Source organism: Palaemon carinicauda, chromosome 36 (genome assembly GCF_036898095.1).
Source record: "Palaemon carinicauda isolate YSFRI2023 chromosome 36, ASM3689809v2, whole genome shotgun sequence".
NCBI lineage: Eukaryota > Metazoa > Arthropoda > Malacostraca > Decapoda > Palaemonidae > Palaemon > Palaemon carinicauda.
Genome location: NC_090760.1, coordinates 7,818,198 through 7,845,697, shown reverse-complemented (window position 1 = coordinate 7,845,697; position 27,500 = coordinate 7,818,198).

Sequence of the window (27,500 nt, the reverse complement as noted above, 5' to 3'; positions counted from 1 at the left end):
ATCTCATGTAAATTTGAAGCAGAATTCAGCTTAAAAATTTTGAATTCATATAAATTTGAAGCAGAATTCAGCTTGAAAAATTTGATTTCATGTAAATTTGAAGCAGAATTCAGTTTTAAAATTTTGATTTCATGTAAAATTGAAGTAGAAATCAACATAATAAATTTGATTTCATGTAAATTTGAAGCAGAATTCAGCATAATTATTTGACTTCATATAAATTTGAACAAAATTCAGCTTAAAAATTTCTATTTCATTTAAATTTGAAGCAGAATTCATCATAAAAAATTGACTTAGTGTAAATTTGATGCAGAAATCAGTTTAAAAATTTTGATTTCATCTAAATTTGAAGCAGAATTCAGTTTAAAAAATTTGATTTCATGTAAATTTGAAGCAGAATTCAGCTTAAAAATTTTGATTTCAAGTAAATTTGAAACAGAATTCAGCATAAAATTTTGATTTCATTTAAATTTGAAGCAGAATTCTGCTTAAAAATTTGATTTCATGTAAATTTGAAGCAGAATTCAGTTTAGAAATTTTCATTTCGTGTAAATTCGAAGAAGAATACAGTTTAAACATTTTGATTTCATGTAAATCTGGAGCAGAATTCAGCATAAATATTTGATTTCATGTAAATTTGAAGCAGAATTCAGCTTAAAATTTTTTATTTCATGTAAATTTGAAGCAGAATTCAGCTTGAAATATTTGATTTCATTCTGAAATATTTGATTTCAAGTAAATTTGAAGCAGAAATCAACATAAACAATTTGATTTCATGTAAATTTGAGACAGAATTCAGCATAAAAAAATTTGACATAATGTAAATTTGAAGCAGAATTCAGCTTAAAATGCTTTAATCCACTCACATAATTTCTTTTTTTTCATATTTCGTAAACAGGCAAAAGAATACCCGTAATTCTCCCACCAAAACAAACGCAAAGTAAAACTACTTTCTTAATCCTTTCTCTTTTCAAACACCGCCTACCGACACAGCCCCCCCCCCCCCCCCCAAAGGCAAGCGATTAATACAGCAACCTACTTTATTAACATAATGCCGCTACAGAGGACGCCGCTTCTCCTAACAACCCCTCCCTGATTAAAGGAATTTGTTAAATCCACAAAGGAAAACTGCCCAATTACATTGACTTTCGACTTGAAGACCTGCTGGGATTCCTCAACTCGCGTGGCACTCTTTCTGTTTCGTAACTACCCCCTCCCTCCTCCTCCTCCTTCTCCTCCTCCTTCTCCTCCTCCTCCTCCTATTCCTCCTCCTCCAATTGACCTTCCTACCCAGCGACGCCTACCTTACATTACCCAGATAGCAAGGTATGGCGCCCACACACCGACACCCTCAGAGCTGCTGCTAGTGGCGGGATTTTCTGGCTCCGCGGTGCCGGGGGTCTCCTGAGGGCGCCAGGGAATAATATTTGAGGACCAGGTCACCTCGGGGCATGTACGACATGATCCTTAAATACCAACGGGATATTTCTTGCCGTTATGTCTTGTTATCCTTTATCCAATTAAATCTTCTCTTTTAAAGAGTTTTCTTCTTCGTGTGATTTCAATAGGCCTAGTCAGTTGTAGCTAGTCGCATTACTTAAACTGGATTTGAGCAGATACTAAGAGGATTACTTCTCTTTCGCGTCGCTGACACTAATTCCTCCAATAAGGACCACCTTGAGAAGCATCCACGCAGAATTCCAATATTCCACAGGCCATTCCCCCCCCCCCCCCCCCCCCCCCCCCCGCCCCACGTTCCTCTACCATAGCCTGTTTCGCTAGGCCAATTTACCCAAGGCCTCACAGGCCAGCATCGAGGTGGCATTCACCGCCAGGCCGCGGGTGTTAAAGGAAGCCGTGAGGGGTTATCTTAATTATGGATAATGAGGGAAGGGGGGAGGAGCAGGAGGAAAGAGGGGAGGAGGAGGTTAGGAGGGGCATAAGAAGGGCAGGGGAATGAATACCAGCAGCCTCCAAAGACGCAGTCAACACACATTGTGCATTAGACTACAAACACTATATAAGCCGCAACACACTCCACACTGCCCGTGTGAAGGGCATCTGCTCTCCCTCATCCGTGATACAGTGGGCCACGCCGTGGGGAGGTGTAGGGGGGGGGGGGGGAGGTAAGGGGGGGGGGTAAGTGAGAGGGGGGGATTGTGGGAAAAAGGGAGTGAACAGGTTGAAAGATGAGGGGAGATGGTTGAAGATGCTTTTGGAGAATATGGTGTCCCGTGAAATTTAATGAGAGTATAATTTATTTCAATCTTATATGCGAAAAGAGAATGTGGGTATATAGTGGAGATAAATATATGGTAACAGTTGTAACAAAATACTAATAATGAATAATGTGCAAATATAACACTCGCTTATGAAGAGACAAAACTGCTCTTATTATTATTATTATTATTATTATTATTATTTCTATCATCATTAATGTCGTTATGGTTCTCGGTAAATAATGATAAAGATAGAAATAATATCAATAATAGGCCTACTGATTAAGATTATCATCATTATTATTGTTGTTGTAGTTGTTGTTGTTGTCATAAACTAATAAAACCGTTGATATTCAACTTCATTTAAAATCACATATATAGTTTTCTGTTTGTCATAAAATTTCGTAATTAAATAAAAAAAAATTGTTGTTTGTTTAGAACAGATAGTTCTTAAAAGGTTCAAGATATTCTGGTAATCTACTTTGATTTCACTTTGACAGCTGCTTTTCCTGTCCCATACAGCAGGGGAACCCCACTCTCTACAGGACCTCCACTGTCGTTTTATCTTGTTCGTTGAGAGTATTCAACGTTTCATATCACATATTGTTCATTTACTGTTAAATAGTCACTGTCAAACGACCCACAGAATAAGAAAGTCTTCAGTTTCCTCTTGAGAGCCTTAATGTCTTCAATCATTCGGATACTCACGGAATAAGAAAGTCTTCAGTTTCCTCTTGCAAGCCTTAATGTCTTCAATCATTCGGATACTCACGGAATAAGAAAGTCTTCAGTTTCCTCTTGAAAGCCTTAATGTCTTCAATCATTCGGATATTCACGGAATAAGAAAGTCTTCAGTTTCCTCTTGAAAGCCTTAATGTCTTCAATCATTCGGATACTCATGGAATAAGTCTTAAGTTTCCTCTTGAAAGCCTTAATGTCTTCAATTATTCGGATACTCATGGAATAAGTCTTAAGTTTCCTCTTGAAAGCCTTAATGTCTTCAATTATTCGGATACTCATGGAATAAGAAAGTCCTCAGTTTCCTCTTGAAAGCCTTAATGTCTTCAAGCATTCGGATTTCTCGTGGGAGCTTAATGTATATACTTTGGGCGGCTTGGGCCGTATATTTAAAGGCTCAAGAGCCTACAGTAGACATATATCTAGCACAAGGATTGCTATAAACGGTTAAAATATAACAGTTTTTTTTTTTATAAATCTAACTAAACATCTGTAAAGTTAACAAAATAAAAAATAACAAAAATAATTGTGTTGAAGGATAACTCGCACAATGAAGACAGGCAAAATCAAATATATTTGATTGTGCTTTCAAGGGTAGAGTTCTCTTGCTTGTCGGTACACTCAACCACACAATTCTATCTTATTTCTCTTCCTCTTGTTATTTTGAAGTTTCTATAGTTTATACATGATAGATTTATTTTAATGTTATTATTCTTAAACTTCTCTTGTAGTGTATTTCCTTATTTCCTTTCCTCGCTGAGCTATTTTCTCCGTTGGGGCCCTTGGGTTTATAGCTTCCTGCTTTTCCATCTAGGGTAGAGTTCTCTTGCTTGTGGGTACACTCAACCACACTATTCTATCTTATTTCTCTTCCTCTTGTTATTTTGAAGTTTTTATAGTTTATACATGATAGATTTATTTCAATGTTATTATTCTTAAACTTCTCTTGTAGTGTATTTCTTTATTTCCTTTCCTCGCTGAGCTATTTTCTCCCTTGAGGCCCTTGGGTTTATAGCTTCCTGCTTTTCCAACTAGGGTAGAGTTCTCTTGCGTGTGGGTACACTCAACCACACTATTCTATCTTATCTCTCTTCCTCTTGTTATTTTGAAGTTTCTATAGTTTATACATGATAGATTTATTCTAATGTTATTATTCTTAAACTTCTCTTGTAGTGTATTTCCTTATTTCCTTTCCTCGCTGAGCTATTTTCTCCGTTGGGGCCCTTGGGTTTATAGCTTCATGTTTTTCCAACTAGGGTTGTAACTTAGCAAGTAATAGAAACTATGTTAGTTTTCAAGCACTAGGACTAACTGAATACCTGAAGGCTAAAGCACCATGGTTTAAAGGTTTAAAGGTCGCGCATGAATGGCAGAGGCAAGGGACAGTGACATTGCCCTAGCAATCAGGACAATGCCCTAGAGACTGACCATCTATTATATGATCAGCGCCCAAGCCTCCTCTCCACCCAAGCTAGGACCAGGGAGAGCCAGGCAGTGGCTGCTAATGATTCAACAGATAGACCTATAGGCTCCCCCAAACCCCCCAACCTTAGCTCACAAGGATTGTAAGGTTACAGACACTAATGGCACTAACGAGTCTGAGCGGGACTCGAACCCAAGACTGGCAAACACCAGGCAGAGACGTTACCAATCAGGCCACAGCAATCAAATGCTTTGATCATGAAATTGAGATTTCTGTTATTAAGGCTACTTCTACAACAACAACAATAACAACAAAAACAACAACAACAACCTGCTTGAGGGTGCTCGTGGGCACACGAGCACGCTATTCTATCTTGTTTTTCTTCTTCTTGTTTTTTTTATGTTTTTATAGTATATATATATATATATATATATATATATATATATATATATATATATATATATATATATATATATGTGTGTGTGTGTGTGTGTGTGTGTGTGTGTGTAAGATCTAACTTAATGTTACTGTTCTTATAATATTTTACTTAAGATTGTTCATTACTTCTCTTGTTGTTTATTTATTTCCTTGTTTCCTTTCCTCACTGGGCTATTTTTCCCTGTTGGAGCCCTTGTGCTTATAGCAACGTGCTTTACCAACTAGGGTTGTAGCTTAGCTAGTAGTGATAATAATAATAATTATAACAGTAATATGTGTTATTATAGTAAAGATGACAATCGCTTCAGTGGGTTTTATCTATAGTAGTAGTTGTTGTAGTAGTAGTAGTAGTAGTAGTAGTAGTAGGGGAGCAAATCCACATTAATATCTGTGTGAAACATATTAAAAATTCCAATCCAGAATGAGGGCTTTCGAAAACCGAGCTCTCTCTCTCTCTCTCTCTCTCTCTCTCTCTCTCTCTCTCTCTCTCTCTCTCTCTCTCTCTCTCTCTCTCTCTCTCTCTCAGATATTCAATTTTCAACAATTTTTTCACAGAAACATTGTCTATTTGCTTCTTAATATTTAAAAACCATGCTATTGTGTGGGATTTATAATAATCATAATAAAAACAAAAGTTACTTTGTCAAAGCTAAAACAAAAAATCCTTTTGAAGTTTTTTTTTTCAATTCCAAAATTAACTTTTATTATTATTATTATTATTGTTATTATTATTATTATTATTATTATTACTACTACCTAAGCTCCAACCCTAGTTGGAAAAGCAAGATGCTATGAGCCCAAGGGCTCCAATAGGAAAAATAGCCCAGTGAGGAAAGGAAATAAGGAAATAAATAAATGATGAGAATCTCATCAATACCGTTTATTAAAATCATACTCAATACGATTACAGTCTATATTATTATTATTATTATTATTATCATTATTATTATCATCATTATTATTATTATCATAATGAATGGAGAATTATTGAATTAAAAGTGCAAGATAGAGACGACTGGCGAAATCTAATCAGGGGCCCTTCACGTCAATAGGCGTGGGATGATGATGATGATGATTATTATTATTATAATCATTATTATTACAAGTTCAGCTATAACCCTAGTTGGAAAAGCAAGATGCTTATAAGCCCAATGGCTCCAACAGGGAAAAATACCCCACTGAGGAAAGGAAAGAAGGAAATAGTGGAGTTCTTTGGGGTTATTCTTAAAGTTTCCGTTATTATTTGAAACCCTAGAGTATAAATTCGTTAACACTTGTAGCTTCACCTTCTTAATAGTGTGGTTAAAGTTTTCTAACCAATATACTTTACTTACTTTAGTGGCTGCTATTCCGGTCCCATACAACAGGGGAACCCCCACTCTCTACAGGACCTCCACTGTCGTTTTACATTGTTCGTTCAGAGTATTTATCATTTCATATCGCGCATAGTTCATTTACTGTTAAATCGTCACTGTTGTATGACTGTTGAAATAAGAAAGTCCTCGGTTTCCTCTTGAAAGCCTTAATGTCTTCAATCATTCGAAGGTTTCGTGAGAGCTTATTATATAGTCTCGGGGCCGCATATTTAAAAGCTCTGGAGCCTAAAGTAGACATATATTAGGTTCCAACAGTTTGAAGCCATCTGTAACTATTCTCGTGTCGACACGATTTGTTGGCTGCGCAATATGTAGCAATTCTCTTGAGTATTTTGGACGACCGGTTCTGATAACTTGGTGGGTTATTGTACATATTTTAAATTCAATTCTCGCTTTAATCGGCAGCCAGTGTAAATCGATTAGTATAGGGGTGATCCTTTCTGTAGGTGGGACACCTTTTACCAGTCTTGCTCCTCGGTTTATTATGTTTTGTAATTTCTTAAGTTGCACTTTTGGTAAGTTGCACTTTTGGTACATTGTAAGATAGAGTTGCAGTAGTCAATCCTGGTAATAAGACAGTTTATCACAAGTTTCTTAACAGAATTTTCGTCCAGGTACTTTTTTTTTTATAAACGCAATATTTCTTAGATGATGACCAGCAGTTTTTATTACATTATTTATTTGGGCATTTAGAGACAGGTTACAGTCAAGAAATACATCTAGATCTCGAACTTTACTAGATATCGGCACCGAGTCATTATTTATGTTCATTTGAATATCACCCAAGTTTCTCACGCTGTTTCTCTTGCCCACCACCATGAATTCAGTTTTGTTCTCATTTAATTCAAGTTGTTTAAATGTCATCCATTCTCGAACACTATCAAGGATTCGGTTTAAAGTTTCAGTAGTGTCATGTTATAGTATTTTAATTCTTAAGAAATGTACCTTCTCACGCCACTACTACTACTACAATAACACCAACAGCAACAACAACAACAACAGCAATAACTACTACTACTACTATTATTACTACTACTACAACTACTACTACTACTACTACTCCATTTGACATAACACTGCACATTCTATGTACTATACTATGTAAGAGTATTATTAAATATGGGGATATATGTGTATCACATAAAAGGTACATACAAATATTTTCTCTTCGTATATATTTAGAGAGAGAGAGAGAGAGAGAGAGAGAGAGAGAGAGAGAGAGAGAGAGAGAGAGAGAGAGAGAGAGAGAGAGAGAGAGAGATCCTCTTGAAATGTCTAGACATTTATATAATTCAATCATTTGATGAGGTAAGATGGAGCAATTATCAATATTTTTAAGTTTTAAACTTATCGAAAAGAAAGAATGCAAAACACAACGAAGAGACACATACGATGGAAAACAAAAATAATAATAATAATAATAATAATAATAATAATAATAATAATAATAATAATAATAATAAGAGGCTAACTATATACTTCCCCGACAGACCAACAAACACGACTGCAAAGTTATGTAATCAAACCCCAAGAAACGTCAGGCAAAAAAAAAAATAAATAAATAAAAAAAAAAAAAAAAACACACACACACACACACACTAATTACGGGTCTTGGTCCCTCCAATCACAATAAAGGAGGAATAATAATTATAATAAGAGTAATAAGAGGATAATTATATACTTCCCCGACACACCAACAAACACTAAAGAACGACAGTACTAACACGACTGCAAAGTTACGTAATCAAACCACAAGAAACGTCAGGCACAAACAAACAAACACACACACACAAATTCCGGGTCTGAGTCCCTCCAATCACAATAAAGGAAGTCTTCCCCCCCCCCCCCTTGGTAGTGGAAGCTCGTGTACCTCTGGCCATGAACACACCACCACTAGATTTGTGTTTTATTTTCTGGTCAACTTCATCAGCATAATGTAATTCTGGCCGCAACTAAGGCCATTATTCACGTCCTCGGGTGCACCGAAGACTCATGTCCCTTTTAACTCTTTTGGCTCCTGCAGTGTTCCCTCCTTTGGCCCCTCCTCCCCTCCCCTCCCCCAAATTTCTCTTATCCTCCTCTTCGATTCTGAAACTTTCACTCAGGTGGTCACTCGTCTTCGTTCGGAGCCGAAGGAAATCCGTTGAATTCAGACGAAAATAAAAGGCAAAGAGCACATGAGTGATGGAAAGTGGTAATGAGATTTGGCGACACAAAGATGGGCAATTATCATACAAAAGAATTAACTCCGGCAGGTTGTAACCTTTCTGATGTCTGTGACGTCAGAGAAACCCAACAGCAATGTGGATTTACTCAATGATTCTAAGATTGGTAAGCGACTTAAAGAGAAGCTTTTGTTGTTGTTGTTATTTTCATAAATGTTGAAAGTATCTTAATTTCATACCTACTTCCATAAACGCCATCTGAAACTGCCGACCCATAACATCCCAGAAGGAACCAATCAAAGGGATTGAAACATCCTGCAGGACTCATGTCCCGGCAAGAAAAGTAACCTAAAAGGGCAAACGACACCGGTAGGGGTCTAAGTAGAAAACCCCAAACAACCTACTTACTTAACTCTCCATTGACCATAGGTCACCAACGGACAGGAGTTCTGTCAGTGGGTTGGGCAGGCTCTCAAGACGGTGGGAAAATTGCTCTTCGTCGATGAAACGTCCTGGAACCCATGCTGATCTAGAGACCTGCGGTGCACAATCCAGAAGGCACACTGGAAGGGCAGGAGACATTGTATGTTCACCTGGAATTGGCCTATGGGTCCTCAAGCAGGAGGAGGGCTGCAGAAGGGCGAGCGTTCCAGGACTACAGAGGACATTCCTGGAATGCTTATGCTGATGGAGGCTCGATAACGCCTCATGAGAATTAACCTGGAATTTTCTCCAGGTGGGTAGAACTGGAAAGGGAAGTAAGGAATCTTTTTATGTGGTTAGAGGATCCAAAGAGGAATGTAAGCTATGCATATAAGACAGCTTTGGCGAGTGCTGGAAATAACACTTTTTTACACTTAAAGACAAGCACATAATGTAAAGTCGCTTCTGAGGATGTGACCTCAAACACATAGTACGTGTCGCAGGTACATAACGGTATTAAACACTATTATAATTATAATTATTATTATTATTGTTGTTATTATTATTATTATTATTATTATTATTATTATTAGCCAAGCTACAAGCCTGGTTGGAAGAGCAGAATGCTACAAAGGTTCCAAAAGGGAAACCATCCCAGTGCGGAAAGGAAATAAGGGAATACCAAATAAACTATATATAACTAATAAATAAAGAATATAAGATATCCTAGGATCCGTAATAACGTATGGTAATCACAGTCGAGACATCTAGTGGCTATTATGGTAATCACAAATTTAACTTAAGTAAGTTACATCAAGGGTTTAAACTCGAGCATGTGCTATGTGGCCATTACTTCGATGCTGCTGCTTTTTACCTTAGATAACCTTAAAACTTTTTCCAATTTCCTTAAATCTTAGGCTAGTAAAACCGAAATCACCTTAGAATTACCTTGAAACCTTGAAAATTACCTCAAACTAAGGTAATCACCTTAAAAGTTTAAACCCTGGTTACATTTGACTTCCCTGCATCATCTTTTGCTAAATCGCGAAACTACCATTACATGAAAAGGGAAAACTTCCTAAAAAACCATCTCTCTCTCTCTCTCTCTCTCTCTCCCTCTCTCTCTCTCTCTCTCTCTCTCTCTCTCTCTCTCTCTCTCTCAACGGAGGGTTCCTAGGAATGCTATTGTTATTGGAGATAGAAATGTTGGAGACAGCATTGATAGTATTCCTTAATTGTCTCCGCTCTTGAAGATTCCATATAATTCCCATCAATGATGGTGATGAAAATGTTGGAGAAAGGGCTCACTGTTGGCGAGACAACGAGCTTGGATATAAAAATGATGGAGACAGCAATGATATAATTCGTTATTTGTCTCTTCTCTTTAAGACTCCTTATAATTCTTATCAGTGTTGGAGATGAAAATGTTGGCAAAAAGGCTTACTGTTTGGAGAGACTACGATTTTGGAGATAAAAATGTTGGAGACAGCCATAATAGAATTCCTTACTTGTCTCTGCTCTTCGAGATTCCTCATAATTCCTATCAGTGTTGAAGATGAAACCGTTGGTGAAAGGGGCTACTGTATGGCGAAACTACGATGTTGGAGACAGCAATAATAGTATTCCTTATTTGTCTCTACTCTTCAAGACTCCTTAGAATTCCTCCTCAGTGTTGGAGAAATATTGCTGAAGGGGCTTACTGTTGGAGAAACTACGATGTTGGAGACAGCTATAATAGTATTCCTTATTTGTCTTTACTCTTCAAGACTCCTTACAATTCCTATCAGTGTTGAAAATTAAACCGTTGGTGAAAGGGCCTACTGTTTGGAGAAACTACGATGTTGGAGACAGCTATAATAGTATTCCTTATTTGTCTTTACTCTTCAAGACTCCTTACAATTCCTCTCAGTGTTGGAGAAGGAAACATTGCTGAAGGGCCTTACTATTGGAGAAACTACGATGTTGGAGACAGCAATAACAGTATTCCTTATTTGTCTCTATTCTTCAAGACTCCTTACAATTCCCCAGTGTTGGAGAAGAAAACATTGCTGAAAGAGGGTACTGTTGGAGAAACTCCCATGTTGGAGACAGCAATAATAGTATTCCTTATTTGTCTTTACACTTCAAGACTTCTTACAATTCCTCACAGTGTTGGAGAAGAAAACGTTGGCAAAAGGGCTTACTGTTGGAGAAACTACGATGTTGGAGACAGCAATAACAGTATTCCTTATTTGTCTCTATTCTTCAAGACTCCTTACAATTCCCCAGTGTTGGAGAAGAAAACATTGCTGAAAGAGGGTACTGTTGGAGAAACTCCCATGTTGGAGACAGCAATAATAGCATTCCTTACTTGTCTCTACACATCAAGACTCCTTACAATTCCTCTCAGTGTTGGAGAAGAAAACATTGCTGAAGGGGCTTACTGTTGGAGAAACTACGATGTTGGATACAGCAATAATAGTATTCCTTATTTGTCTTTACTCTTCAAGACTCCTTACAATTCCTCTCAGTGTTGGAGAAGGAAACATTGCTGAAGGGGCTTACTGTTGGAGAAACTACGATGTTGGAGACAGCTATAATAGTATTCCTTATTTGTCTTTACTCTTCAAGACTCCTTACAATTCCTATCAGTGTTGAAAATTAAACCGTTGGTGAAAGGGCCTACTGTTTGGAGAAACTACGATGTTGGAGACAGCTATAATAGTATTCCTTATTTGTCTTTACTCTTCAAGACTCCTTACAATTCCTCTCAGTGTTGGAGAAGGAAACATTGCTGAAGGGCCTTACTATTGGAGAAACTACGATGTTGGAGACAGCAATAACAGTATTCCTTATTTGTCTCTATTCTTCAAGACTCCTTACAATTCCCCAGTGTTGGAGAAGAAAACATTGCTGAAAGAGGGTACTGTTGGAGAAACTCCCATGTTGGAGACAGCAATAATAGTATTCCTTATTTGTCTTTACACTTCAAGACTTCTTACAATTCCTCACAGTGTTGGAGAAGAAAACGTTGGCAAAAGGGCTTACTGTTGGAGAAACTACGATGTTGGAGACAGCAATAATAGCATTCCTTATTTGCCTCTACTCATCAAGACTCCTTACAATTCCTCTCAGTGTTGGAGAAGAAAACATTGCTGAAGGGGCTTACTGTTGGAGAAACTAACATGTTGGATACAGCAATAATAGTATTCCTTATTTGTCTCTACTCTTCAAGACTCCTTACAATTCCTCTCAGTGTTGGAGAAGAAAACATTGCTGAGGGGGCTTACTGTTGGAGAAACTACGAGGTTGGAGACAGCAATAATAGTATTCCTTATTTGTCTTTACTCTTCAAGATTCCTTACAATTCCTCTCAGTGTTGGAGAAGGAAACATTGCTGAAGGGGCTTACTGTTGAAGAAACTACGATGTTGGAAACAGCAATAATAGTATTCCTTATTTGTCTCTATTCTTCAAGACTCCTTAGAATTCCTCTCAGTGTTGGAGAAGAAAACAATGCCGAAGGAGCTTACTGTTGGAGAATCTACGATGTTGGAGACAGCAATAATAGTATTCCTTATTTGTCTCTACTCTTCACGACTCCTTACAATTCCTCTGTGTTGGAGAAGAAAACATTGCTGAAAGAGGTTACTGTTGGAGAAACTCCGATATTGGAGACAGCAATAATAGTATTCCTTATTTTTCTTTACACTTCAAGACTTCTAACAATTCCTCACAGTGTTGGAGAAGAAAACGTTGGCAAAAGGGCTTACAGTTGGAGAAACTACAATGTTGGAGACAGCAATAACAGTATTCCTTATTTGTCTCTACTCATCAAGACTCCTTACAATTCCTATCAGTGTTGGAGGAGAAAACATTGCTGAAGGGGCTTACTGTTGGAGAAACTACGATGTTGGATACAGCAATAATAGTATTCCTTATTTTTCTTTACTCTTCAAGACTCATTACAATTCCTCTCAGTCTTGGAGAAGAAAACGTTGGCAAAAGGGCTTACTGTTGGAGAAACTACGATGTTGGAGACAGCAATAATAGCATTCCTTATTTGTCTTTACTCTTCAAGACTCCTTTCAATTCCTCTCAGTGTTGGAGAAGAAAACATTGCTGAAGGGGCTTACTGTTGGAGAAACTACGTTGTTGGAAACAGCAATAACAGTATTCCTTATTTGTCTCTATTCTTCAAGACTCCTTTCAATTCCTCTCAGTGTTGGAGAAGAAAACATTGCTGAAGGGACTTACTGTTGGAGAAACTACGATGTTGGAGACAGCGATAATAGTATTCCTTATTTTCTTTACTCGTCAAGACTCCTTACAATTCCTCTCAGTGTTGGAGAAGAAAACGTTGGCAAAAGGGCTTAAAGTTGGAGAAACTACAATGCTGGAGACAGCAATAATAGTATTCCTTATTTGTCTTTACTCTTCAAGACTCCTTACAATTCCTATCAGTGTTGAAAATGTAACCGTTGGTGAAGGGGCTTACTGTTTGGAGAAACTATCATGTTGGAGACAGCAATAACAGTATTCCTTATTTGTCTTTACTCTTCAAGACTCCTTACAATTCCTCTCAGTGTTGGAGAAGAAAACAATGCTGAAGGGGCTTACTGTTGGAGATACGATGACTCGTCCCTTCAGAAGTTCCTTGTGGAGGGGCACTGGGGATGGAGGGGTGGGAGAGGGACGCCCTTGTGTGACATATGGAACCGCCAGATCCAACCAGCTACATAAATCGTGGGTTAGCAGTGCTTCTGCTTCGTCAGTGACTCCCGCTGCGTCCGTCAGACCGCACCTTCTTCCCCCGCCCCCGACCCCCGGGGTAGCTGAGGGCACCTTGTCATGCCCTCCACACCCCTTTTGTCCACGTTCGAAGGGAGTAATCCCTCCATTCTTTATTCTCTTTTTTTACCATTTTACATTTCTTTCATTATTTTCCCTTAGGATAATCCTTCTCCTGGTTTCTTTATTCAAATATCCTGCTGATGTAATTTCATATCTTCTTTAATTTTTCTCTTTTATTCTTTTTTTTTACTGTTTCTTTTTCTATTCTTCCTCCTTCTCATCCTTCTTCATTCACAGGATGATACTTACTAACTTATCAATATTAAATGTCTTTCATTATATCCTTCCTGGTTTCTTTTCTCAGATATCATGCTGATATAGACTTATATTTCCCTTTTCCTCTTTTTTATCTCATTCTTTTTCTATTGTTCGTTCATCCTCCTTCTCCTCCTTCTTCATTCACAGGATGATACCTACTATAACTTATCAATGTCATATCCTGCGGTGTCATTTATCGACTTTAGGTCACCGGAATGTTTTTTTTAATTCTAATAATAGTTTCTCTTCACATTTTCTTTAAATGGAAAATTGAGATTTTCTTTGAATGGAAAATTGAAATTTTCTTTAAATGGAAAATTGAAATTTTCTTTGAATGGAAAATTGAAATTTTCTTTGAATGGAAAATTGAAATTTTCTTTAAATGGAAAATTGAGATTTTCTTTCAATGGAAAATTGAGATTTTTCTTTCAATAGAAAATTGGGATTTTCTTTAAATGGAAAATTGAAATTTTCTTTAAATGGAAAATTGAGATTTTCTTTAAATGGAAAATGGAAAATTGAGATTTTCTTTATATGGAAAATTGAGATTTTCGTTATAAGGAAAATTGAGATTTTCTTTAAATGGAAAATTGAGATTTTCTTTGAATGGAAAACTGAAATTTTCTTTCAACGGAAAATTGAGATTTTCTTTCAATGGAAAATTGGGATTTTCTTTAAATGGAAAATTGAGATTTTCTTTAAATGGAAAATTGAGATTTTCGTTATACGGAAAATTGAGATTTTCTTTCAATGGAAAATTTAGATTTTCTTTCAATGGAAAATTTAGATTTTCTTTCAAAGGAAAATTGAGATTTTCTTTCAATGGAAAATTGAGATTTTCTTAGGAAGGAAAATGCCAATTTTCTTTAAATGGAAAGACAAATTTTCTTCATAAAGAAAATTGAAATTTTCTTTCATACATCTTCACAATTGCATTTAAATATCCTTGCTGGATTCGACGTACCCTAATGACATTTCATACAATATTCCTTTCATTAAGAGAAACATTACGTTATTCCTCATCATATGGGGGTCTTTTGACTGGGTAGACAGTACTACATTGGATCCTTCTCTCTGGTTGCGGTTCATTTTCCCTTTGCCTACATATACACACCGAATAATCTGGCCTATTCTTTACATATTCTCCTCTGTCCTCATATACCTGACAACACAGATTACCAAACAATTCTTCTTCACTCAATGGGTTAGCTACTGCACTTTAATTGTTCAGTGGCTACTTTTCTCTTGGTAAGGGTAGGAGAGACTCTTTAGCTATGGTAAGCAGCTCTTCTAGGAGAAGGACACTCCAAAATCAAACCATTGTTCTCTAGTCCAAGGTAGTGACATAGCCTCTGTACCATGGTCTTCCACTGCCTTGGGTTAGAGTTCTTTAGCTTGAGGGTACACTCCAGCACACTATTCTATCTTATTTCTCTTCCTCTTGCTTTGTTAAAGTTTTTATAGTTTATATAGGAGATATTTATTTTAATGTTGTTACTCTTCTTAGAATATTTTATTTTCATTTTTTCTTTTCCTCACTGGACTATTTTCCCTGTTGGAGCCCTTAGGCTTATAGCATCTTGCTTTTCCAATTAGGGTTATAGCTTAGCTTATAATAGTAATAGTAATATTAGGAGGAATATTTTAGGATCTTTTATCCTGTTGCATCTCAGGAAGGAGATTGGGTCTTTGTCTTTTACTGCATAGTTGTGTAAGTCGTTGATTATCTTATTGTCTTTTATGAGAAATATTCTATAATCGTTCATTTTATTGAGATCTTATCAATTTTACTGTTTCTTCAACACAGTATAATACAAAATGAGATGTAATCAAAAGTCTTCTTTCTTTTTTTTAATTCAGCATATTATCATTATTATTATTATTATTATTATTATTATTATTATTATTATCATTATTACAAGCTAAGCTATAACCCTAGTTGGAAAAGCAAGATGCTATAAGCCCAGGGGGCCCAACAGGGAAAATAGCCCAGTGAGCAAAGGAAATAAGGAAATAAATAAATGATAAGAATAAATTAACAATATATCATTCTAAAAAAAGTAACAGCGTCAAAAGAGATATGTCCTATAGAAACTATTAACAACGTCAAAAACAGATATGCCATGTATAAACAATAAAAAGACTCACGTCAGCCTGGTCAACATAAAAACATTTGCTCCAACTTTGAACTTGATACTCCATAAAGGAATGTGATTTCACATTATCCTTTTGTACTTTGTTGTCCATTTATCGGATATCTTCAAGACTTCTATACTCTCCTTATTTATTGTTCGTAATATGAACTAAGGCTCTTCATTTACTGCAATAATAAGTATTTAGTTCACTGATTAAAGTGACACCAACGATAAAAGAAGAGAGATCTTGTACTCTCAACTATGACGTCAAAAATCAAATTGAAGTTACATCATCGATTTTTATCTCCATCTTCAGGAACGATTTGAAATATGATGATTAAAACATCGAAACAAAAGTGCATAGAGTTCTTGAAATCCAGTTATCTCTCTCTCTCTCTCTCTCTCTCTCTCTCTCTCTCTCTCTCTCTCTCTCTCTCTCATCCTTAACTCCATCTTCAGGAACGATTTGAAATATAAGATGATTAAAACATCGAAACAATAGTGCATACAGTTCTTCAAATCCAGTTAGCTCTCTCTCTCTCTCTCTCTCTCTCTCTCTCTCTCTCTCTCTCTCTCTCTCTCTCTCTCTCTCATACAATTACTCATTTCCTCGAGATCTTTAATTGACGTTGTCGGGAGATCAGTTCGAACCTTTGTAGACACGCCAGGGAGGACGAGAAGGCGAAGAGGAAGGAGTCCTGACCTGCCCTCACAAGACTTGTCCCTGGTTAAATGAAAAATTTATGCACATATCTTAAGCTTTAGGATATGTCATGTGATAAAAGGGAAGAAGGCACGGGTTCTGCTGTGCGATCAAGAAATTTATGTGGAGTCAAGTCCGAATGATGTATAAATAACTCTTCATTGCGTACGGCTCCGGTGTCATACGTGAGCATCATGGCAAAGGAGATCTTTCCGATGGCCGAGATGAAGGCAACGCGTACAGGACCCGACAGAGAGCTTTCCAGGCTGAAGAACTGAAGAAAGACTGTCTTGGAAACTATTGTGGGATCTGGAAAACGTGTGTTTTTCGGAAAACGGTGCCATGGGAAATAAAAAAAATGGGAATAATTATAAATGGATGGCGTGAATGTGTGTGTGTATGCATGATGTCTGTGCACATGATAAGGAAAAGGGAGGGCGCCCCTGTATGCGTGTTGCGACGCCATCCTGCAGAAGCGTCCCGGTGTGAAGGCCGCGGGGCGTCCGGTGCTCTTTCTGGTCTCCAGGGGACCGGGACGACATTCTCAGAATGGCATTTGCGGGGGTCCCGCCGTGCCCGTGATTTCTCGTTTTCTTTTCCAGGCGACCAAAAGCACATGGAAACCCCCCGGTGGTAATCTAGTGGTCAACGGATAGGCAATGATCTGGGGGCCCCTTTATTCCAGCAACATCTATGGCAACAAGCGTAAACAAACGGGTCAAAGGGACAACTCTCCGATTCCAGAGTTCTTTTGGGCTTCCAGGACGTGTCAGCATAATCACTTCATTATTTAACCCCATGCAGTCACACAGTCTCCCTCCCCCTGGATGACCCCTCCAGCCTCATCATCAGTATTCAAGACACATGGCGTTGGTTGGTCCCAGAGCAGCCATAAATCCGGGTTACACGGTGCGTTTTTCTCATGTCACCGGCGACCCAGCAGGACCCGGCAATAACACGGGCCAGTCGGCAGGGGCCGTCAGGACAAACGCCAGTCGCAAAAAAAAAAACTCATGCACAGGGCCGCTTTTGGGTTCACTTGCATCATCCGATTATCTTACGAGCTTGATCACTCTTGTATTATGGCTTTACACTCGATCAGCACACGCGTTCCAGGGCTACAGCGATCGCCCGAGTGTCTCTGTTCTCCGCGATGGATATTAGTAAATACATTGGGTCTACGCTCCTCGCGCGGGATAAAATTCTATCTTATGGGGCGATTGAATCGCGGCGTGGCGAATCACGCGTCGGATTCGAAAGCCATTGGAAACGATATCTCACAGCCTTAACGTCCTAACAAGACGTCGATGCCAGACAATTGGCATTTTAGAGATGATATACAGACACTCCGGTCGAGTCAGGGGGAAATAAAAGCCAGAGAGAGACATTAATTTATCACCTCATTGTGGCGCAAATAAAAATCGAGCAAGGACAAAAATTGCTCTTCGAAACACTGACACTTGCCAAAGGGCTGCGTGTAACTACTTGGCTGCATAAAAAAAAAAAAAAAAAAAAAAAAATTGGATGTTTTTTGCTCGTAAAGTCAATTCTACTTTATAGTGTTGTGGTCGCCTGTCTTCATTCCCATTCCTGGAATTCCAGGGACGGTGTGTGCACCCTTTAATGGCAGAAACGATCTTTGAATTTCGCTGACCAAGTAGCTTCGTAAAAGCCAGAGGCTTCACGAAGGAATTCATATTTTTCTAAGTAGTCAAAATTTTGATGACACAAAAACTTTGTTTATATTGAAAATAGAAAACCCTTAAGTTCTTTTAAAGACTTTATATAAATCAAATTTAAATAGCAAATTAAAGAGAGGATTCACGAAGGAATTTATATTTTTCTAAATAGCCAAAATTTCGATGACACAAAAAACTTTGCTTATATTGAAAATAGAAAATCCTAAAGTTCTTTTAAAGACTTTATATAAATTAAATGTAAATAGCAAATTAAACAGAGGATTCACGAAGGAATTTTTCTTTTTCTAAATAGCCAAAATTTCAATGACAAACTTTGCTTATATTGAAAATACAAAAGCCTCAAGTTCTTTTAAAGACTTTATATAATTATATAAATTAAATGTAAATAGCAAATTAAAGAGAGGATTCACGTAGGAATTTATAGTTTTCTAAATAGCCAAATTTTCGACGACACAAAAACTTTGTTTATATTGAAAATAGAAAAGCCTCAAGTTCTTTTAAAGACTTTATATAAATTAAATGTAAATAGCAAATTAAAGAGAGGATTCGCTTAGGAAATGTTTTAATAGCCAATACTTCGACGATACGAAAACCTTGCTTATATATTGAAAATAGAGAAGCCTCAAGTTCCTTTAAAGACTTTATATAAATCAAATGTAAATAGCAAATTAAACAGAGGATTCACGAAAGAATTTATATTTTTCTAAATAGCCAAAATTTCGATGACACAAAAACTTTGCTTATATTGAAAATAGAAAAAAAGCCTCAAGTTCTTTTAAAGACTTTATATAAATTAAATGTAAATAGCAAATTAAAGAGAGGATTCACGAAGGAATTTATGTTTTTCTAAATAGTCAAAATTTCGATGACACAAAAACTTTGCTTATATAGGAAATAGAAAACCGTCAAGTTCTTTTAAAGACTTTATATAAATCAAATGTAAATAGCAAATTAAACAGGATTCGCGAATGAATGTATATTTTTCTAAATAGTCAAATTTTCGACGAAACAAAAACTTTGCTTATATTGAAAATAGAGAAGCCTCAAGTTCTTTTAAAGACTTTATATAAATCAAATGTAAATAGCAAATTAAAGAGAGGATTCACGAAGGAATTTAAATTTTTCTGAATAGCCAAAATTTCGATGACACAAAAAACTTTGCTTATATAGGAAATAGAAAAGCCTCGAGTTTTTTTAAAGACTTTATATAAATTAAATGTAAATAGCAAATTAAACAGAGGATTCGCGAAGAAAATGTTTTAATAGCCAATACTTCGACGATACGAAAACTTTGCTCATCTTGAAACTCGAGTTCTCTTAAAAAACTAAATAAAAAACCAATGTAAATACCCTAAATACTCATACGAATAAAACCATTATTTACGCACCGGTTCAGAATAATAATTTACAATAAGATTCAAGATGCCCTGTCTGTTTCTGGCTGGATAAATGGTCAACATGTAATCTTAAATTCTTACAATGACTGAACCTATAATGAATATCATCACACAAGGCTGGAATACGCAATGTTCATCCCTTTCAGAATTTAAATGGTTAATTAGTGAACAATGACCGTAATAAAAAAATATTGAACTTTGCAAACTATATCTGTATGAACTTATGTATGCATGTATATGAACTTACATACTAGTGAATTTATATAATGTATTTGATGAGGGGTAGATGGAGATAGTTTGGGCATGCTCTTCGGACTCCCCAAGAGAGATTAGTTCACCAAACGTTTAGCTGGGCTCGACAAGGGACGAGAAGAGTTGGAAGACCCAGGCCTACACGGCTGAGGACTATGAAGCGCGAAGTATGAGATGGTGAATGGGGAAGTATTGAATTAACATCTCAACATAGAGACGACTGGCGAAATCTAAACGAGGCCCTTTGCGTCAATAGAATAGGAGGAGAAGGTGATACATACATACATACATATACCAAGGCACTTCCCCCAATTTTGGGGGGTAGCCGACATCAACAAATGAAACAAAACAAAAAAGGGGACCTCTACTCTCTACGTTCCTCCAGCCTAACAAGGGACTCAACCGAGTTCAGCTGGTACTGCTAGGGTGCCACAGCCCACCCTCCTACATTAATGATCAATATAAAAAAAGAATGACTGCAAGAGTCTCTCTCTCTCTCTCTCTCTCTCTCTCTCTCTCTCTCTCTCTCTCTCTCTCTCTCTCTCTCTCTCTCTCTCTCTCTCTCTCATATACCTACATCTCATTCATGCGAACCTTATCAGTAATCTAAACGAAGTTTTGTCACCCTTCTCCCCATTGCAACACGGAGACACCCAATCCGCCCACACCATTTATGGGTCATTAAAACAAGCGCCCGTCTCCAAACCCACGACGCGAAACCATGTGATCCTCTACCCCAGCACCTCTTTTGTTCCATACTACATTCCAGAACATTCCAGACTTCAGAAGTGTCCTTTCGCCATCTCCGGCGAAGCTGGAAAAATTAGCTCCGGCTGCTACTCCGATGGTATCGGGACGTCCTTATTCTTCTTCAACCTCCTCTACCTCTCCTTCGTTGGGCCGCGTCCTTTTTTTTTTAAGATCCCGTCCGAAGGACTTATATCTAGGGCTATCTCGGAGGCGCCCAGTGGGAATCCTGTCAGTGCAAACAGTAGAGGGTGAGTGCGGGCTACCGGTTCCAGACGGGTTACCAGCGCGACAACAATATCACGGGACAGAATCATTTTCCAGCACCCACGACTTCGGGCTTCCAGTGTCGCGTTGTCACAGACTCCTGCGCTGCGGGGTGCCACACGCTTGTGCTGCTGCTACTCCTCCTCCTCCTCCTCCTTCCTCGGTTAATATAAATGCTTTCGTGGCTGCAGACATGTCCTTCGAGTCCCATTTCATGTTGGGGAATTATCCAAACAGCGGTGATAAGAACGGAGTTTACAAATTGCCGTCATCGCCAACTGTAGTTTATTGCCAGGAGGGAAGGAGGGAGGAGCAAGGAGAACGGACGTTCGAAGGAAGGATTCTTTTATCTTGTTTTTTTCTACCTTTTATCGAGACCCTATGCAGTTGAATATATCGTAGATGTTACAAGATTAAAGAGGGTTCCTTACCAATTATCTTGTTTTTTTCTACCATTTATCGAGACCCTATGCAGTTGAATATATCGTAGATGTTACAAGATTAAAGAGGGTTCCTTCTCAATTATCTTGTTTTTTCTACCTTTTATCGAGACCCTATGCAGTTGAATATATCGTAGATGTTACAAGATTAAAGAGGGTTCCTTCTCAATTATCTTGTTTTTTCTACCTTTTATCGAGACCCTATGCAGTTGAATATATCGTAGATGTTACGAGATTAAAGAGGGTTCCTTCTCAATTATCTTGTTTTTTCTACCTTTTATCGAGACCCTATGCAGTTGAATATATCGTAGATGTTACGAGATTAAAGAGGGTTCCTTCTCAATTATCTTGTTTTTTCTACCTTTTATCGAGACCCTATGCAGTTGAATATATCGTAGATGTTACGAGATTAAAGAGGGTTCCTTCTCAATTATCTTGTTTTTTCTACCTTTTATCGAGACCCTATGCAGTTGAATATATCGTAGATGTTACAAGATTAAAGAGGGTTCCTTGCCAATTATCTTGTTTTTTCTACCTTTTATCGAGATCCTATGCAGTTGAATATATCGTAGATGTTACAAGATTAAAGAGGGTTCCTTCTCAATTATCTTGTTTTTTCTACCTTTTATCGAGACCCTATGCAGTTGAATATATCGTAGATGTTACAAGATTAAAGAGGGTTCCTTGCCAATTATCTTGTTTTTTCTACCTTTTATCGAGATCCTATGCAGTTGAATATATCGTAGATGTTACAAGATTAAAGAGGGTTCCTTCTCAATTATCTTGTTTTTTCTACCTTTTATCGAGACCCTATGCAGTTGAATATATCGTAGATGTTACGAGATTAAAGAGGGTTCCTTGCCAATTATCTTGTTTTTTCTACCTTTTATCGAGACCCTATGCAGTTGAATATATCGTAGATGTTACGAGATTAAAGAGGGTTCCTTGCCAATTATCTTGTTTTTTCTACCTTTTATCGAGATCCTATGCAGTTGAATATATCGTAGATGTTACGAGATTAAAGAGGGTTCCTTCTCAATTATCTTGTTTTTTCTACCTTTTATCGAGACCCTATGCAGTTGAATATATCGTAGATGTTACAAGATTAAAGAGGGTTCCTTCTCAATTATCTTGTTTTTTCTACCTTTTATCGAGATCCTATGCAGTTGAATATATCGTAGATGTTACGAGATTAAAGAGGGTTCCTTCTCAATTTCTGGTTTGTTTTTAGAAAAGACATGAAGAAATTATAACGAAAATAGTCATTTTTTGTTTACAAGACAATTGTGTGATAAAAAAGGAGTGCATTATACTTTTTAGCTGTGTGTGTGTGTGTGTGTTTGTGTGTAAAGTGTACGGGGTATTGTTTATACATGACATATCTGTTTTTGACGTTGTTAATAGTTTATATAGGACATATCTGTTTTGACGCTGTCACTGTTTTAGAATGATATATTGTCAATTTATTCTCATTGTTTATTTGTTTCCTTATTTCCTTTCCTCACTGGGCTATTTTTCCCTGTTGGAGCCCTTGGGCTTATAGCATCTTGCTTTTACAACTCGGGTTGTAGCTTGGCTAGTAATAATAATAATAATAATAATAATAATAATAACAGTGTCTCCAGTGCACTTCATGCGGAGCACTGCAGGCATTAGTTATTGAGGGTCACTGCAGCGTCCCTTCAGTGCCAAGTTACACCAAGTTTTTAGCTTTCTACTTTACGTCCGCTTCAGATATCTTTCTTCCTTCTTGCTTTCCAACATGTTTAAACCTTTTAAAGGTTTAAAGGCCGCTCATGAATTGCTGAGGTAAGGGACAGTGACATTACCCTATGAAGCAGGAAAACTCCTAGAGAATGACCATGTATACATATGATCAGCACCCAAACTAGGACTAAGGAGGGCCAGACAATGGCTGCATATGACTCATCAGATAGACCTGCAGGCTCCCCCAAACACACCCATACTTGGCTTAATAGGATGGTAAGGTTACAGCGACCAAGAGAACCAACGAGTTTGAGTGGGACTCAAACTGCAGTCTGGTGTTCACAAGTCAAGGATAACAAAGACAGTTCCCCCATGGTGCCGAATGAGCTTCCCGGCCCGAGCAATACAGCCTAAATCTAATCCATATGCATATGGTGTGGTCATGGGGAGAAAATGAAAGAGGATAGGCTGGTGAAAATGGCTAAATATTCTCAAGCCTCAAAAGGAAAAAGAAGACCTAGAAAATGCAGTGACAGATTCTGGAAATCAAGGATATAAATAACCACGAAGTCTGGGTATTGTAGGCTATACAAGACAAACGCGACATGTACAGCCCACGTAGAGTCTATAAGTCGACTTGTTGTTCATGAGTCCTCTGTTTTGCTGTATGAAATGGCAACTGAGGATTACCTTTACAAGTGGACCAAATTGCATGCACACCATGAGGATTAATAATACAAGGGACTATTTTTCACATATGTTGGATATTATTATTATTATTATTATTATTATTACTTGCTAAGTTGGAAAAGCAGGATGCTATAAGGCCAGGGGCTCCAACAGGGAAAATAGCCCAGTGAGGAAAGGAAAATAAAATATTTTAAGAAGAGTAACATTAATATAGATATCTCCTATATAAACTAAAATTTTTTTTAAAGCAAGCGGAAGAGAAATAAGATAGACTATACTATTATTTTTTAATGAGGCACATTTGCACTGAGTCGCAGCGGTGCCCTTTTAGCTCGGAGAAGTTTCCTGTAATCTGATTGGTTAGAATTATCTTACCCAACCAATCAGCGATCAGGAAACTCTTCCGGCCTAAAAGGGCATCCCTGCGAGTCGGTGCAAATCTGCCTCACTAAAAAGAATAGACTATAGTGTGCTCGAGTGTACCCTCAAGCAGATAATATACATACATTTATAAAAACATATAAAAGCATATATAGATAGATACATACTGTATATATATATGTACATTCTCAAAGTGTAGTCATGACCCATATGAAGCAGCCGGCATTCCTCATAACTTCAACTTTTTCTATATTATTATCATTATTGAATGCTAAGCTACAACCCTAGTTGGAAAAGCAGGATGCTATAAGCCCAGGGGCCCCAAAAGGGAAAATAGCCCAGTGAGGAAAGGTAATAAGGAAAAATAAAATATTCTAAGAATAGTAACAACATTAAAATAAATATTTCAAATATAAACTATAAAAACTTCAACAAAACAAGAGGAAGAGAAACTATATAGAACAGTGTGCCCGAGTGTACCCTCAAGCAAGAGAACTCTAACTAAAGGCAGTGGAAGACCATGGTACAGAGGGTATGGCACTATCCAAGACTAGAGAACAATGGTTTGATTTTGGAGTGTCCTCCTAGAAGAGCTGCTTACCATAGCTAAAGAGTCTCTTCTACCCTTACCAAGAGGAAAGTAGCCAATGAACAATTACAGTGCAGTAGTTAACCCCTTTTGAACTTTTGAACTCTACCTGATTAAATGGCTTTATAAACAGACAGTGTCTCTTTCTCTCTCTCTCTCTCTCTCTCTCTCTCTCTCTCTCTCTCTCTATCCAACTATTATAGTACATCTTTAATCATCTACACTAATTAGTTATCAGCTCCGATTATTCCATATTATCAACTAAATACTGTTCGCAGCCTTACCAATTGAGAGAGAGAGAGAGAGAGAGAGAGAGAGAGAGAGAGAGAGAGAGTATTTGAAACAAAAATCAAAATTCCAATTAGACCCAAATAAACGGCAAAGATGGTTACTATATCAATGAGAGAGAGAGAGAGAGAGAGAGAGAGAGAGAGAGAGTATTTAAAACAAAAATAAAAAATAAAAATTCCAATTAGACCAAAATAAATGGCAAAGATGTTACTATATCAATGCAAGAGAGAGAGAGAGAGAGAGAGAGAGAGAGAGAGAGAGAGAGAGAGAGTATTTAAAACAAAAATAAAAAATCAAAATTCCAATTAGACCAAAATAAATGGCAAAGATGTTACTATATCAATAAGAGAGAGAGAGAGAGAGAGAGAGAGAGAGAGAGAGAGTATTTAAAACAAAAATAAAAAATAAAAATTCCAATTAGACCAAAATAAATGGCAAAGATGTTACTATATCAATGAGAGAGAGAGAGAGAGAGAGAGAGAGAGAGAGAGAGAGAGTATTTAAAACAAAAATAAAAAATAAAAATTCCAATTAGACCAAAATAAATGGCAAAGATGTTACTATATCAATGCAAGAGAGAGAGAGAGAGAGAGAGAGAGAGAGAGAGAGAGAGTATTTAAAACAAAAATAAAAAATAAAAATTCCAATTAGACCAAAATAAATGGCAAAGAGGGTTACTATATCAATAAGAGAGAGAGAGAAGAGAGAGAGAGAGAGAGAGAGGAGAGAAGCATATATTCTCAACAAGCTATGTAACGAAGCAGGGGTCAACCTATCTGCATTTAAATGATCATTTGCTTCGAATATCGTATTGAGAAACCATATGGTGTAAAACGATCCAGATTTGATATATACCACAAGTACGGATGTCGTTGGGCGTGACTTATAAGGCACGGCCAGGCACGGCCTTGCACGACAGTACGTGAAAGGTTTAAAGGTCGCTCATGAATGCAGAGGCGAGAAACAGTGACAATGCCTTAGCTACCTTGCAGGATAATGCCATATAATAATAATAATAATAATAATAATAATAATAATAATAATCTTTATTTCAGCAAAAGCCATATACAGAGTATAACCTGCTGTGGCCTGATTGGTAACGTCTCTGCCTGGCGTTTGCCAGTCGGGGGTTCGAGTCCCGCTCAGACTCGTTTAGTGCCATTAGTGTCTGCAACCTTACCATCCTTGTGAGGTAAGGTTGGGGTTTTTGGGGAGCCTATAGGTCTATCTGCGGAGGTCATCAGCACCCACTGCCTGGCCCTCCCTGGTCCTAGCTTGGGTGGGAGAGGGGACTTGGGTACTGATCATATGTGATATGATCAGTCTCTAGGGCATTGTCCTGCTTGATAGGACAATGTCACTGTCTCTTGCCCGTGCCATAAGTGATCGGCCTTTAAATGTGCATTTGTCTTATTATTACTAGTGATGATAATCAGGTGCAAAAGGGAATATTTGCTTTGTCATATATTTTACAGATACGACTTATTGCATATAATAGTGGTGGTTGATGATGAAATTAATAATAATAATAATAAATAATAAGAAGAAGAAGAAGAAGAATAATAGTAATAATAATAATAATAATGATGATATGATATTATAGATAATAATTAATAATAATAATAATAATAATAATTTATCTTTAATTTTCTGTAATTATTTCTAATTTTCTTTTGCCATCACCTTATAACAAAATTCATAAACAGAAAATAAGTAAAGAATAATTTCAGTGCACTTGAATTATATATATATATTATAATATATACACACACATATATACATCTAAAATATATATATATATATATATATATAAATACACTATATATATAAATATAAATAAATATATATATAACATATATATAATATAAATAAATATATATGCAGTACATATATATAATATATATTATATATATATATATATATATATATATATTATATACATATATACATCTGCACCATCATTACCTCGTTTGCTCTATTCGGATTTAAGAATAGATGGTGGATCAGTAAATCCTAGAGAGAGAGAGAGAGAGAGAGAGAGAGAGAGAGAGAGAGAGAGAGATTTCCCTTCCAATAATAAAAATACGTAAAAGAGCGAACGAAATAAAAGAGTAAAAAAGTAAGGATACAGAACTTGAATGCTCAGGTATTCACCTGATTCTCTCACCTACATTCACCTGTAAAAGGTCCATTGTGATCTCCTTCGACATCCCGCCCATGATCACGCCCTCCTGATCCAATAACAGGTCCTCCCCCTTTACCCATATCCCTCCCCTCACCTCCTACCTACCTCCTACCCCCTTTCCTTTACATAAAAGGGGGACGTCAG